The sequence below is a fragment of the Vombatus ursinus genome, unplaced genomic scaffold (genome assembly GCF_900497805.2).
Source record: "Vombatus ursinus unplaced genomic scaffold, bare-nosed wombat genome assembly UNPS02014864.1, whole genome shotgun sequence".
Classification (NCBI taxonomy): Eukaryota; Metazoa; Chordata; class Mammalia; order Diprotodontia; family Vombatidae; genus Vombatus; species Vombatus ursinus.
In genome coordinates, this window is record NW_020954642.1 from 13,685,236 (window position 1) to 13,702,306 (window position 17,071).

At 36.4% G+C, this 17,071-nt stretch overlaps 1 pseudogene; it reads left to right on the forward strand.

Moving 5' to 3' along the window:
- The first annotated feature begins 15,679 nt into the window (after window positions 1-15,679).
- On the forward strand, window positions 15,680-16,776 carry LOC114027900 (annotated as a pseudogene).
- The last annotated feature ends 295 nt before the right edge of the window (window positions 16,777-17,071 follow it).

Sequence of the window (17,071 nt, forward strand, 5' to 3'; positions counted from 1 at the left end):
TACTGTGCCATGTAGCTGCCCCTTCTTAGGTATATTCTTAAGAAAAAATAGCAGTAAAAAAGATGGCAGTCTTGGTGTACTCTTCATAATTTTCACATCTATAGTACAGTCACTTCTGGATGCCATATTTTTAGAAGTAGATGGATAACTGAACTTGGTCCAGATGAGGGTCATCAGTATGTCAATGGTACTGGAAAGCCTGCCATATGAGGAACAGCAGAAGAAATTGAGAGAAGGGCAATGTTTTGCATAAAGGAAAGATGATGGAATCATGAAAAGACTGTCATCTGAAAGAGAGATGATATTTATCATTCTTAGTACCTTGTGTCAGAATGAAAATCAATATGTTGAAACTGCAGTAAGGAAAATTTAACCTGGACATAGAAAGAAAGAAAAGAAAAGAAAAATCTTCCAAACCATCAGAGATGTCCAAATGAGGATGGACTGACTTAGGAAGGCAATAGTTCCTCATCACTAGATGTCTTCAAGCAGAGGCAAGATGTCAAAGAAAGGATTCCTGTCCAGGTAGTAATTGACCAGGATGACTTCCATGGTCACTTATAAACATGAAATTCTGAGATTCTATGACTTGCTCAGGATTACACAGCTAGATCACATAGCAAAGCAACAAATTCGCTTCAGTTCTGCTCATAAGGAGTCAAAAGATTTCTTCAATATTCCACAATAACTCCCTATGTACCATCTTGAGTTCATCCAATACCTATAAGGTATTGGTTTGTCTTAGCTATATAGCACTGTAGTTAGCATGCTAGTTCTGATCATAAAGACTTGGGTTCAAAAATGGACTTAGACATATTAACTCTGTGACCCTGGACAAACAACAACCTCTATCTGCCTCAGTTTCATCAATTGTTAATTGGTATAATAATAGCACAAAACTCCCAGGATTGTTGTTAGGATCACATGTGATAATATTTATAATACATTTAACACAGTGCCTTGGACATAGTAGGTGCTTAACAATGTCCCTTTCTTCCTTTTCTTTTTTCCTCCTCCCTTCCCTCCTGTCTTTTTTTCCTTCTTCCTTCTGTCCCTCATACCTGTCTTCTTAGGAAAATCTGGTGAAAAATGAGAGGTTAGAATAATAACCAGATCAGTTTCCTTAAGCTAACACCTGATGCAGAATTCTTATTTAGCTAGAGCTTGAATCTGTAATTTTCTGAGGAGCCCATTTAAATCCCAGGCTATTTTAATGAGTTAAACTGACATTCTCAGCCTCAGCTGATCCTAAATGATCAACCACAAGGGCAAAATTTGAAAAGGTCCAAAGATGCTGTAATAAACAACCCGAATTGTTTCTCCTCCTCTAACCTTTTAACAACTGTCATTGCTTTAGCTAGAAGAGGTGGGGTGATCTAATTAGGGCAAATTGAGTAAGACGGCTTTTATGCAAAACCTCGAGAAAGTTAATTGAAATCAATCCATGTTCACTGAAAATGCTAGAGACATCACTGATAATTTAAAGCAATTAAAAGATGTTGTCCTGAAGCAAGGCTGAGGCATTAAGTTTAAAAGCCTGTTAAAGGAAAATTACCTAAAATATTTAAATGATATCATTCAGCTAAAGTGAACCAGGGACATCTAAGCCAATTAGAAATACTACAGTATTCAATCAGTCATGCTGGGATTTTCTGTGATCTACCTAGGAATACCTTCATAAATGATAGTCCTTTGTCACTTCAAAACAATGTCTTATTTGGAATAGAACCACAGACTTTTAGATTTGGAAGGGAAGGTGCTTTAGCACATCCAATATTACAACATAGAACAAAGAATGTAACAGTAGGAAGGGATTTTGGAGCACAGATAGAGCATTGAATGAGAAAGCTGAAAGACCCTTATATTTTATCTTGTGCTTTCCCTCCTTTTCCCACACCTAATCATAAAAACCAAGTGGTGGAAGGGGCCTCAAAGGTTGTCTGGTCCAATCTGAATGTAATTTTTTTTTTATAACACCACTGACAAATGACTTTTCAGTCTTTCCTTGAAAAATTCCAGTGCAAGTTGAGAAAAATTAATATTATGCTGCATCATTTAATAATTAATATTACTCTAAGATCCATCCTTTTCTCCATTTTGTCAGATCCCATTTTTCACACTCACTAGCTAATCAGTTTAAGTGGTACCCTTGCCTCTATTTACAGAAAAAAAAAGAGAGAACCAGTTTGAGCATGGCTCTCCCCAGGGGATAACTTTCCTGTTGTTCTGTCTCCTTGTCAAAATCAGGGGTGATTTGGTCTCCAAGGGAAAGACCAGAGGTGGATAACCTGATTGGAATGGTTCTGATTTTCTGGGCAAGGCAGATGAGGGACATAAAACAATTAGCATTCCTTAATTGTCAGAGAGAGGCATGATAAGCCATATTGGAAAGCCAACCTACTTTCTCCAACTGTAGACTGATCCAATCACCTGAGGATTACTCCTGCCCCAATGAGGAAGTAAAAATGTCTTACCTTTGCCAGAAGAGGTTCCAAATGAAGTAATTAGGCTAATTAGAAGGAAGGCAGGCTAATTAGAAGGAAGACACACCTAGGTTTAAAAGAGCCTCTCATTTGGTCATTGAGAAAGGGCATTAATACAATTTATTGGTTATTGCTGTTCTAACTAATGGATCTTCTCAAAGCTTTTTGACTAACATAGCCAACATGTCCCACTTAGAGTTTACATGTCACTGTTAATAAATTGTTATCTTGCCAAGAAGTCTTGCCTCAGTTTACCTCTGTGTCATTTTTCCTCAACACAAGGGGAACCCCATGCCTTTGGAGACAAGTTATGGACACATATAGTTTTCAGGAAGACTTTTTTTCCCCTTTAAATTTTATTCTGATTTTATATGAATTCCACTTATTCATCCTAGTTCTTCTTTCAGTGGACTAGCAAAACAAATATACAGCTTACACACACACACACAAACACTCTATATTCAGTATCTATATATTTATATTCATCTATGTCTATATAAGACATATACAAGTCACATACATATGTATATGTTTATTCATATATGCTCTCTATCTCTACTCCATATTTATATATCTATATCTAGCTATCTATATTCTTCCATATATAACATATGGAAAGTACAGAGAGTTCAAGGAGGACTAGCATCTTTGGTGGCAGGGCTTACTGAGCCCTTTTCAGGGCTGCTTATCCACCTTTGGTGTCCACTTTCATGTAACTTTCACGTGTGCTTCCAAGAAATCATGGGATGCACAAAGGCCACACCCTGGTAAACAGTCTTGGCAGATGGGCTAAGATCTGGGGTAACTGACAGGCTTCAGACCTACTAGTGAGTTACGAGGATATCTACCCCTAGCACATGAAGACTTTCCCCAAGGAAATGGGCAAATGAGGACAATTTGTTCCAACACCCATGAAGGTGGCTGAAATAGGAGCTGTGAAAAACTCCGCTTAGTTGGGCATTGAAGACACAAAGGCCATCCATACTGCATCCTGGGCCATCACCACACATCTTGACATTTATCCTGCCACTGGACTTTGATGATTCAGGAAGAGAGAGTGAGGCTGATGACTTTGTACAACTCTGCCTCACCTAAATGAATACACATTCAAGTTAAGACATCACCTGTGATGCTGGTCTTCTTTGAAAATGAAAAATGAACAACAACAGTATCACATACACATATATTTCTGTAATATATGTATATATATATAAAACATGTAATATATAATATAGGTAATATGTGTGTGTGTAATGTAGTATATATGTAATATATATATAGTGTGCATAAACTATCTCTACTCAATATCTATATATCTCTATTCATCTATGTCTACATGAATAGAACATATTTATATAGTATCTTAAGATTTTCAAATTCCATACCTCCATTATTTCATTTCATCATCACAACCACCCTTTGAGGTCTCAGACCTCTTCCATATGACATTTCTTCAAATATTTGCCAGCAGATATCTTTCTCCCTGTTTCTCTTCTCCTGATTAAGACTTCTAGTTCATTATAATTACATACTTTCCAGCCCTCTTACTACTCTAAGTGTCACCATCTTTAAAAATCGCAATATTGTTAGGATCTTTCATAAATGTGGGGATAGAACTAAACAAAAAAAAAAATAAAAGAAGTCTGGCTAGTGCACAGCACAATGAGATTAACACCTTCTGAACACTTTGATAAAGGCTTTTCAAGAACCCTTTTTTATGGATAAAGGATACTTGATTTGTATTGAGCTTATATTCCACTAACATCCCCAATAATGTTTCAAACTATCATCTAGCCTTACCTTTCACATTTTATACCTGCGAAGTTGATTTTTTGAGTCCAAGTTTGGGATTTTACAAATATATTTCCTTTTGTTTCTTTCAAGCTGCAAATGTGCAATGATATTATGCATGCAAAATGCTAAACAAATTACCTGCTCAGGTATGAGGCTGGTTTATTTCATAAAGTAGGAATTTAATAGATGTTTGGTGATTTGAAAAAAGAAATTCACAGTCTTTGCAATCGCATCATTGAGTTATTAGACATGATAAACATGTACATAGATATACATAAATTTTGAAGATGGATACTACACATGTAAGTGACATTCAAAAATATGTATCCAATATTACACTAACATGTATTTTTTCTAATACTTACTAGGAAAATATCTTAATCATGGGCATATTCAGCGCACCAGTTATGAATCATGTTCTTGGTAGTAATCATTTACTATTCAGATTAGTATATTTTATCTCAAGAAGCCAAATATCAGTCTATTTGGGGATTAACTGAAAATGAATTTAAAATTCAAGCTGTTGTCAGATGAGTAGAAATAAAAATATTAACTCAATCTATTTCATATCATGTTTAGCAACTGCAGTAAAAATGAATGCTTATCACTGTTTTCTCTATATAAGTTCTATCAAGGTGGTTGCACAAATAGAAAGTATGTACAGGATTTTCAATTTTGACTAGAAATAATCTGAGGTCATCTACCTCAATCCACTTAATTTACTGTGGAGGAAATTGATTTAGAGATTTAGGTGACTTGCCAATAATTACACAAGCAGCAAGTGCCATATGGGGATTCAAACTTACATCTTCCTGGTTACAAATCCAGTGTTCTTTCCATTATAGTGTAGCCTATTCTGTTTTGGGAGAGGTGAATGGCATGGAGCCAGGAAGAATCTTCCATGCCAGGTAAAGAGTTAGAGACAGCAGAAAGATTGCTGACCTTTCCATAAAGAGATCTGGGTTGAAAACCCAACTCCAACACTATTAACATTATCCATGGAAAAGTCACTTCACCTCAATAGACTTCAGTTTTCTCCTCTGTAAAATAGGATAGGAAGACTTTTTTCACCTAATTCTCAGGAGTGTTGGGAGCAAAGAACTTTGTAGAATGTGAAACACTACTAAATTGTGAACTATTGTTAGCACATGATTTAATACTATAAGGGATCTTAGTGAGCATTAATTTAACTCTTATTTTACATATGAAAAACTTGGAGGCCATAGAAGTGAAGTGATTTGCCCAAGCCTATAGAAGTAATATGTAGTAACATATGAAATTCAGTCTTCTTCATCTGATCACAATTCTAAATCCCTTATTCCTATATCTTGCTTAAGAAATTGGGAATTCAAAGCCACCCAGTAAAGGACAGATCAAGGAAGCAAAGACAAATAATCACTCAACACAATATCCTACAGGGCCAGGATAAAAGGGAAAATGCATTCACACACACACATACACACACATAAATATATTACATATATATACATGTATGAATATGTGTGTGTATACATACGTGTGTGTGTATATATATATATATATATACATACACAGACACACACATATATATATGCATAGTTCACATGTGGTGATGGAATGCTTGAACTGCCTAACAAGATCTGAGGATAGAAGCAGTGATGGGACAAGGCAAGTGATTGTGAGACAGGGAATGAGGCAGATCAAAGTGGCACTGAATGGCTCTGATCAGTGTGAAGAGCTGTTACAAGTTTCATCCAATTATCAGGGAACATTTGGGTGTGGGGTAGCTTTGCCCACTTGATTTTGAGGCACTGTTAGTTCAGAAGATCAGATAATTCTAAAATAGGGAAGGAAATTCCCAAGGTTACAAAGACAATGAAAAGGAAAGCCAGGCCTCAAAATAGGCCTTTTTAAGTGCTTTCAGGCTCCTGAACTTATCTCCCTCCTGCTCAAGAGTCTCTAGTTGCTTTCTACTGATTCTAAAGCTGAAAATACAAACTCTTCAACTTGATTTTTAAGGCTTTTCATGGTTTGGTTCAAGTCTACCTTTCCAGGCTTATTTCACAGTACTCTGCTTCTCATATTCTTATATTCCACTAAACTACATTATTGGCTCTTCCCTGACCTTGACTTTTGATCTCCCACCTTTGTACTCTTCTATACTCTGCCATCCATGGGCTACTGCCTATGAGAAGCCTTTGTTTATCACCAACTTGTGCACCCTCTCTCTCCCCTCAAATGTGAGTATACATATACATGTATATTTGTTTATAGACATTTATGTATATGTGTGTATGTAGCATGTGTATATGTATGGTGATGCTATATACATATCCACTGTAGACTATACAATGCCATCTCCCAGGAGATGGGACTATTTTTTTTAAGTTTGTCTCTATTTGCAGTAAAAAGCACAGTCTCTTACACGGTTTCAGAGTTTAATCAAACATGCTAGTTTGGATAAGATTGAATGAGAAATGGATGAGGCAAAATTGCTCTCTGATAACATTAGGGAAGTTGTCAATCCTTGGTCCTATGCTTGAGTGTACTACTGAATCACATAATCATGGAATTACAGAGTTGGAAACACCCAGAGAATGCATCTCATCAACCTATACTGAAGGATAATCTTCTCTACAATATGAACGACAAATGGCTGTGTCCATCCTACAGTGATGGGGGAATCTCACTAGCTCTTGGGGCTACCCATTCTAATTTGATTGAGCTCTAAATGTTCAGAACATTCGGTAGAAGGTAAAATCCTTGTAGGTCTGTCCTCTTGAGTCAAGGAAAAGGAAAGAAATTCTCTATCAACAAATCAACCTTCAAATAATAAAAAAAAATGAAGCCTTAAGCTTTCCATTTTCCACACCAAATGTCACAGATTCTTCAACTGATCATCTTATGACCTAGCCTCTAGTGTTCTCATTATCCTGGATCACTTTCACAGTATATGCTGTAGTTAATCACTCTCCTTCTTAAAATATTCCTTGAACAGAACACAATATTCCAGATGTGAATCCAAAACCAATTCAGCAAACATATATTAAATACCTAGATGTTGTTGTTGTTGTTTTAGCACTGTGTTTGGAACCATGGGCAATACAGTATTTAGGTAACGGAATGGGGATAAGCATTCATATAGCACCTTTTATGTGCCTAGCTCTGTGCTAAGTGCTTTTAGGAAACATCATCTTACTTGATCCTAACTCCAGACCCAGTGCTCTATCCACTGAGCCACCTGTTGCCTTACATTTCAAGAAGACAGATCTTTCCCTAATTAAACTTATTGTATAATGGTAAGTCGACATATGTGTGTATGAAAATGCATAATATTCTATACATTCATATATTCACAATATTCTATAAATACATATGAAAGATACAGTCAAAGGTTCTAGGAAATAGAAGCCATTATTGATAATGGGATTGGCAGGAGGCAGAAAGGGCTTCCCAGAGATGGAAGCATTTGAATGGAAATTTATAGGATAAATAAGTATTCAACATACAGACCTGAGAAAGCTGCGGATACAATGATCAACAAGTCAAATCAACAAGCATTTATAAATCATATATTATGTGCCAGACAACCACAAATACAAGCAAAAAAAAAGGCATTCCCAACCCTCAGGAACTTGTCTTCTAATGTTACAGAAAATATAAAAAAGACAGAGAGCATTAATTTGAGGGTGGAATGGTAAAAAAGGAGAAGAAGAAGAAGAAGAAGAAGAAGAAGAAGAAGAAGAAGAAGAAGCAGCAGCCCAGGGCATCAGAAGTACAGCTTCAAGAGGAATAAAGGAATGAAGATGTCTAACCTGGACATTATCATTAAAATGGAGGTTCTAGAAGCAACTGACAAATCTGAGAAGGTGTCTCTGAGATAAGAAGTCAGAATCTGCAGAGTGAACTTCTAAGGTTCTGTAGCATGGTGGAAAAAGACGTCCAAGAACAGAGTCTGGAAAAGAATGAGGGGAAAAAACAGAAGCAGAAAGATAAGAAAGTGCAAGGCTTTTTGGTACTTTGTAAACATTGTTTTATTGGATTCTCATAAAACTTCATGAGGTGTGTTGTGCAAATGTGATTATCTTTATTTTGTAGATAAGGAGACTGAGGCTTAGAAAGGAGACACCATAAGCTGATACATGACAGAACCAGGACTCAAAATTAAGGTGCTCTGATTTCCCTTTACCATGGTGCCTCCTCAAAGTTTGTGAGCTGTCCAAGGTATTAAAATATATGCAGAAATTACAACTCCATTCAGCCACAAAATGACTCAGTGTTGATTCAGGGGTAGAATTTATCTCCTTAAATCACATATTTGATAACATAATTTAATGTAAATAGTATTTGACTTGGAGTATTAAGCACTGGGTTTAAATCCAAACTCATTCCATTGTATCTGTGTAACCTTAGGGAAATAAGGATGTCAGATGTCAAAGTCTCTCTCTCTCTCTCTCTCTCTCTCTCTTTCTCTCTCTCTCTACTTGTCAAATGATGGTTGTATTTGCTGTACCTTTCATTCAGCCCTAACATTCTATGTTCTAATGTCCTATATTTTTACATTCTACTATACGTGTGGATTTTATTTATGCTTAGCATTCTATGTCGTAACTGCCTAAAATGTAAATTCCCTTCCAGCTCCAGCAATTCTATCATCTAAAAAGGGTGCTTCAAAGGTAACCATGAGAATGTTACCCTATTTAACATAGTGCATTGGCTCCCAAATACTTGTTAAAATATACTTCTGACTAGAAAAGTAAAATCTGAATCGATTAATTCAAAAAGAGCCTATGCAGCATAATATTGTTGCTAGATGAACTGCACGATCAGGCAGCCATGTGAATTTATGTCCTCTTTGAGCATGGTTTAGCCATCTTCAGTGCTGGCCCTAAATTATATGTTATTTTCCTTTTTGTGTGCTTGAAAGAGAGGAAGTGTTGTGTAGTAGAAAAAATGCTGACAGATGTGAGCTTTTTCTCCCTCCTTTATAGGGGAAGCAGCTTGGTATAGGGGAAAGAATGCTGAAATGGGAATTATGAGACCTGGACTAGAATACTAACTCTACCACTTCTGAGCTAGGATGGGTGACTCAAAGTAAGTCACTGCAACTCTTGGAACATCAGTGTCATCTTCTCCAAAATGGGGATGATGATCTATCCACAAACTGCTTCACAGTGTTCTTATGCAGAAAACGATTTATTAAGTAGGTGGTACAGTAAATAGAGTGCTAGTCTGAAGTCAGAACACCTGAGTTCAAATCCAGCCCCAGACACTTACTAGCTAAGTGACATTAGGCAAGTCATTTAACTGCTGTCTGCCTCAGTTTCCTCAAGCATAAAATGGGGGTAATAATAGCACCAATCTCCCAAAGCTGTTGTGATAATCAAATGAGATAACATGTGTAAATCATTTATTATCATGTCTGGCATATAGTAAGTTTTGAATAAAGTCTTGTTTCTTTCTTTAAATTATGAAAGAAATAAGATCTATTATTGTCATTATTTTTATCATTATTGAAAATGTCTTTTAATCAGTTCCACTAGTCAAACCTCTGAAATCATAATACGTTCCTCTAGCTGTTAGTGTCTTCCCCTCCAAAATTACTGTCCATCTATAGTGGAATATTTTATATATATCTATTCACATGCTATCTTTCCTCTTAGAATGTGAAGTCTTAAAGGTCAGTAACTGTTGTCTTTTATTTTATTGCAAGCCCTTATCACAGAACCTGGAACATAATATGAGTTAATAAATGCTTATTGACTAACTGATGTCTTTATAAATTTTAGAAAAAAATATGATGATCTAAAATCAGAAAATGTAATATTAAATTCCAGCTCTGCCATTTAAAACCTATGTGGTATTCAGCAATTCTCATAGTTTTTTTTTCTTTCATTCTATTCCTTTTTTTTTTCAAAATGAGAGATTTAGATTAACTTATATTTCTCAAGGCTTCTGTAGTTTTATATTGAAAGATTCTGTGAGCATTCTAGATTGAATGAAAGAATCTTAAAGGGTTACTAAAATCCCAACTGGTCAATCATAGTCAAGTCCCCAAACTCCTTGGCTTCTCAAGCCACAAAAACAAAATTTAGTTATATTTTCCTAAATAGCATGATTCCATTCCTTAATTATTTTAGCTCTCATCTTGGACTCTTAGCCTGTATCACTTGCACCATTTGGAGATTTCAGTAGAAGACTTTATGTCCTCAATCTTTCAAACCTCTTATTCAATTGTCCAAAAAAAAAATTACATATATATATATATATATATATACACACACACACACACACACATATACGTGTGTATATATGTGTGTGTGTGTATATACATATATACATATATACATACACATATACACACACATATACATATATACACATATATACATACATACACACATACATATATATATATATATATAAATTTTCAACCTATACCAGGGGAAAATTTATTTCTACAATGTAACTGAAAAATGGCCATCTACTCTGTGTTGAGGACCTCAAGAGAGAGGGAATCCACTACTTCTCAAGGAAACCTATTTTATTTAGGACATGTCTAATTATGTTATTATTTTCTTACATTGACTGAGATGAATTATGCTTCCCATGGACCTACTTTTTTGTTCTAATTTCAAATTAAATAAATCTAATTCATTTTCTCCATTATACCTTTTCACATACCAAAAATAACTATCAAGCATTCCCTATGTCATCTGTTTCTGGGGTTTGGCATCCCCATTTCCTCTTATAATATAATCTCCAGGATCTTGGCATTACTGGTTACTCTTCCCTCAACATATTCTGCTTTGCCAAAGTCCTTTCAAAAATGTTACTCGGACATGAATGAAATGCTCCAAATGTTGTGGGACCATGTAGAGAACAGTATGACTGTAATAGATGTCTTTCTGAATGCTATCGAAAATGGTCTTTCTATTTGGGTACAGCCTGTCTCCTTATTGATCTCTACTTATTCTCTATCAATTTATGATTCTGGAAGAATCAAATCAAAAATGTTTTCTTTAATATAAGCTACTATATATTACAGTATTCCACCTTTGGGGTATATAAAAAGGAGAATAAATGTAAGTCTTTATTGTTATGGTGCCTACAATTTTATGGGAAAATAGATCACAAACTACAACAAATGTTTATCTTTCCCAACTAATTTGGTCATAGAATACTCTAGAGCTTGAAACATTGTTTCAATCAATCCATATTGTCCAAGAAAAGAAGGAAGAATGAATATCTCTGGGGGAGAAAAAGAAAAGAATTGTGGGAAATTTTGGACCAAAAGAATATGTTGGGACTATTTCTACCTTTTAAATGTTACAGTTGAGTATTTTGATGCTTGCATAATTAAACTTTCAATATCTTTTAGTACAATTTCACCAGTATTTCCATTTTTTCATAGATCTTCTATTCACAGCACCAGTAACATCAGAGTTCTTTGCTTCCTAGTTTGAAAAATGCTTATGCAAATCATGGTAAGAAAAATAGTGAGTCATTCCCTATGTCAAGGAATTTAGGAAATCAATTTTAATTGGAAAAGAAGGAATCTAAAGTAGACAATTATGTTGAGAAAAGTATTTTTAAAATATACCAAGGAATACTAGATAGTTCATATTCTGTCTTCCATCTACACTTTGTAACCAGAGTCCTGTTCCTATTTTAGACCATAGTTTCTTAATTTTGGGTCAAAACTTATGTTTTTTTTTTAAGTAATAATGATATTTCAACATAAGTTGCTGTCTTTGCAATCACACTCATTTTAATTTGTGCTTCTAAAAACATAATTATGAGAATGCATCCTTAGACTTTACCTCACCAACAAAGGACACACACACACACACACATACACACACACAATTTTTAAGAACCCCTGTTTGAATTGATCCCTTTTAATTCTTTTTTAAATGTTTGCTTCTTGTGGTAAATTCATTTTTTTAAAGGAAAAGGGGAAACTGAATTTTGTACTTTGCTGATATGTCAAAACTTTAAGATATTAGAATGTTTGTTACTTGAGGGTAGGGATTTTATTTTTATTTATTTGTTTTTCTTTTTTGGTAATTTATTTGTTTCTTTTGTTTTTCTTTCTTTATCCCCAGGGCTTACCACAGTTCCTGGCCCACAGTAGGTATTTAATAAATACTTGTTGATTTGACTTTAATGAAAGTGTGAAATTCTTCCATTGACATAGATAAATAGCTCTTAGCTTCTTCATGGGTTACTTTTGTTCCAAAACTTATTCATCCCCTAGGAGCACTAGTTTTCTTTTGGTGAGTCTTTCTGAATTTAATGAGGTTTGTCTTCTGATGTTAGGCACACAGTCTTTTGGTGGTCCTATTACTAAAGGTTTTCTACCTTCTTAGGACCAGCTTGGCATGACCTAGAAGCTCTTTCTTTTCCACTCACTATGTCCAGTCAAAAGTGACCCTCAATTTCAAGATTAAATGCATAACATCGCATTACTAGCCAGGGGCTTGATCCCTTTAGTGTACTCTAGTATACTATCTTACTGATTAAGTTTGGAATAAAATAGTCTAGGACTATCAGTTCTTATCCTCTCCAACCTTCTAGTTCATTTTCAGCAGAAAGTCTAACACTATTGTGACAGACGTGGTTAAATATGGAACTTATTATCTCCAAAGTCAAATGTTAAGCCTGGAAGTGGCTTTGGAAAATATAATGTTTGAATTATAATAAACCTTAGAACTCAAAAATGTAAAGAGAGAAAGTGACAGATAGGAGGCATCTTGGAAAGTGAGAACACAGAATGATAGAATTGTACTAAACTTCAGAACAAAGAATATAAGAGGGCAGAAAAGAAGACAGTAGGAACCTTAAAATGTTAAAACATAGAATATTAGAAGAATGATCCTCCAGACAAAATTTTAGAGCATATTCAGCTTTAAAGGGGATCTTTGATATTATGGACTCCTGATTTTATATTAGAGAAATCTGAAGTCCAGAAGAATGAGTTCAATTGCCCAAGGTCAAACAAAGAGGAAGTCATGGATGAGAGACTAGAACTCAGGTCTTCTAATTCCCAGTCCAGAGTTCTTTCCATTACACTATGCATCTAGTAGGGGCTCTTGTGTTCTTTTGGCCTGTTATCTGAAAGTTGTTTCATCCAGTTTAATTGCCTTAGATTTCTCTTCACTTGAACTGCTGAATTTTGGAACCAATTTAACATTGGAGAAACATTGAGTTATTCCAGGTTTCAGTATTGATATTCTGGCCTTAGCTGAGGCTGTCAATATTAGGCAAGCCACCTTTTCTTCCTTTCCATTTGTCAGCTCCTGACACCTTCTAGCTGAATCTTCAGGCAGTCAGGTGTGGTAAGATGGATGTGTGACGGTACTAAAAATCAAATCTGTTCTAATCTGTCAGCCCAGGGTCAATGCTGTGCAGAAAACTTTGAATTAAATCTCCCTCCTGAGCACTTTCCTTTCACAACATTTCACCCAGAAGGCTTGCTTCCTTCATAAAGCAAGGTTTAGAACATGTAGAGTCTCATCAAAGTAATTTCCCTCAATCCCATGTCTTCATTGGTTCCTTCCACATTTACCAGTTATCTCCCTTCCTCCCTCAAGTCATACCTACTGCTGTACCCCTCGCTTTTTCTTATGTAAGAAGATAAACACCAGCAACTACCACAGATGTTCTAGGCTTCTATTGCGCACTGGTATCTCTGTTTATTCATTCCTGTAAATTGGAGGAAAAATGTAGGCATAGTAGTTTTCAAGGCAATTGGGGTTAAATGACTTGCCTAGGGTCACACAGCTAGTAAGTATCTGCAGTCAGATTTGAAGTCAGGTCCTCCTAACTTCAGGGACAACACTCTATAACTGTGCCATCTATGTTTCCTGACTCAGTTTCACAGTCAGTTTTTTTTTTTCCCTTTCTTTTTAGGGGGTAGAGAGGGTAATTGGAGTTAAGTGACTAGCCTAAGGTCACACAGCTAATAAATGTCTGAGACTGGATTTGAACTCAGATCCTCCTAACTCCATGGCTAGTGCTCTATCCATTGTATTGCCTAGCTGCCACAGCGTAGTATTCTTATTAGGGCATTTGATGAAGTCTCTAAATGTCCTCGTGAATAAGCTGGAGAGATGTTGGCTAAATGAGAGAAAAATGTGCATATGTTTAGATCAGATACTGAAGATAGACAGTGAGCTGGCTGCAAAATTTAAAAACAAGAAGAAAGCTGCCTGGATATCATCAGGGGACATTTTATAGAGCTTTCCACTATCATCAAATACACTCTGATAAAAAAATCTTTCAGTGTCAACATATTTATCATAATGGTGATGTTATGTGGGCTATACAGCTTTAAGAGACAGTATACATTGAGGATAGATTATTGGACTTGGAGACAGGGAGACTTGGAGACGGGATCAAATCCTTCCTCTGACACTAAGTAGCTGTGTGACCTTGGACAAACTACTTATTCTTTCTCTACCTTGGTTTCTTCATCTACGAAAATGAGGAGGTTGGACCAATAACCTCTAAGATATCTTTCAAATCTTAGATTATCATCTTGAAAAATTCAACTTGCAAGCAATGTAAGGAGTAATGAAGAGATGTGTGTGTATGTGTCTCAGAGTGGGAAGTACAGTTAGAGTGGAGCATATTGTCAATACTGACTTTCACATCAGAAGAAGTGTAAAAGGCATCAGCAAGTTAGTGCATGACAAAAAAAAAAAGATGTAACTGCAAAGTAGTAAAAGGGAGAGGTATCAGATGGAAATTCTAAATACTGTGTTGGCATAAAATGTTTACAAAAAAATTAAAAGAAGGCCTCCAGGTTGTCATTTGGCACATCTGTTGAGTGTTTATTGGTAGGACTAGAATCACATAAGGTGACAAAGTAAATAGATTGTGATCTGTGTCAGTGCAGAGAGTATCTCCATGGATGCATAGAATTATTAGAGTTAATGATACCCTGATGATAAGATGCAAAGATGGGGCTAGTTGATGATATCTCATGATAAAAAAAAATGCCTAAAATGATAATAAATACATTAATGTCAATCTATAGAGTGATTTATAATGGAGTACCCCAGGGATCTGACCTTGGCCTTATGGTTTTCAATATTTTCATCAATGACTTAGATTAAGGCATACATAATGTGCTTATCAAATTTGGAAATGACATGAAGCTGTTAGAGATAGCTAACCCATCTGATGATTGAATTCGGATTTAAAATAATATTGACCAAATAGAAAGGTGAATTTTATCATTAAAGAGGAACCTTTATAATGAGAAATGTAAAGTCTAGTACTTGGGTTAAAGAAATCTTATGCAAAAGCATGAGATGGGTGAGCTCTTCCACCCAGTGTGCACTTTCCTCCCCCCTGCCTCCAGGTGTGGCACCACCTCCTCTCTCTCTTAAGGATTTAAACTTGCCACTTCAGAGTTCACCATGGATTATGATATTGCTGCTCTCCTTGTTGACAATGGCTCTGGAATATGCAAAGCTGGCTTTGCAGGAGACGATGCCCCTCGCATTGTCTTCCCTTCCATTTTTAGGTGTCCCAGACATCAGGGTGTGATGGGAGGTACGGGCCAGAATGACAGCTATGTGGGGGATGGGCCCAGAGCAAGAGAGGTATTCTGACTCTGAAGTAGCCCATTGAACATGGTATTGTCACCAACTGGGATGACATGGAAAAGATCTGGCATCATACTTTCTACAATGAGCTCCCTGTGGTCCCTGAAGAGCACCCAGTGCTGCTTACAGAAGCCCCCCTGAACCCCAAAGCCAACAGAGAAAAGATGACTCCGGTTATGTTTGAGACCTTCAACATCCCAGTCATGTACGTTGCCATCCAGGCTGTGCTGTCCCTGTATGCCTCTGGTCATGTCACTGGCATTGTGATGGACTCCAGTGATGGTGTGACTCACACTGTGTCCATCTATGAAGGTTATGCCCTTCCCCACACCATACTCTGTCTGGCTGGCTGTGATCTGACAGACTACCTCATGAAGATCTTGACTGAGAGACAGTACAGTTTCACTACCATGCTGAGAAGAAATCACGGGTGACGTCAAGGAGAAGCAGTGTTATGTCACCCTAGACTTTGAGCAGGCGATGGCCACTGCTCCTCTCTGGAAAAGAACTATGAGCTTTCTGATGGCCAGGTTATCACCATTGGCAATGGTGCTATCTTGCAGGCATCTTTCTTAGGTATGGAATCCTGTGGAAGCCATGAAACTACCTTCAACTCAATTATGAAGTGTGATGTTGACATCCATAAGGATTTGTATGCCAATACCATATTGTCTGGTGGTACCACCATGTACTCAGGCATTGCCGACAGGATGCAGAAGGAGATTACTGCCCTAGCTCCCAGAACAATGAAAATTAAGATCATTGCCCCACATGAGCCTAAGTACTTTGTCTGGATTGGAGGCTCCATCCTGGCATCTCTTTCCACCTTCCAGCAGATGTGGATCAGCAAGCAGGAGTATGATGAATCTGGGTCTTCCATTGTCCACCACAAATGCTTTTAAATGGACTGGGTTTTTTTTGTTTTTGTTTTGTTTTGTTTTGTTTTTGTCAAAGGGTGTGACATGATGGTTGCCCACGAAAAGACAGAGAGAGAGAGAGATTGAGAGATTGATTGTTTGTTTGTTTGTTTATTTGTTTTGTTTTTGGCACTTGACTCAGGGTTTAAAAACTGAATGGCAAAGGTGATGAGCAGTGTAAGTGTGTTGGAGACAAACATCCCCAAAGTTCTAAAGTGTGTCTTCAAGACTCTGATTATACATTTGTTTTTGTTTTTGTTTTTGTTTTGTTTTGTTTTGT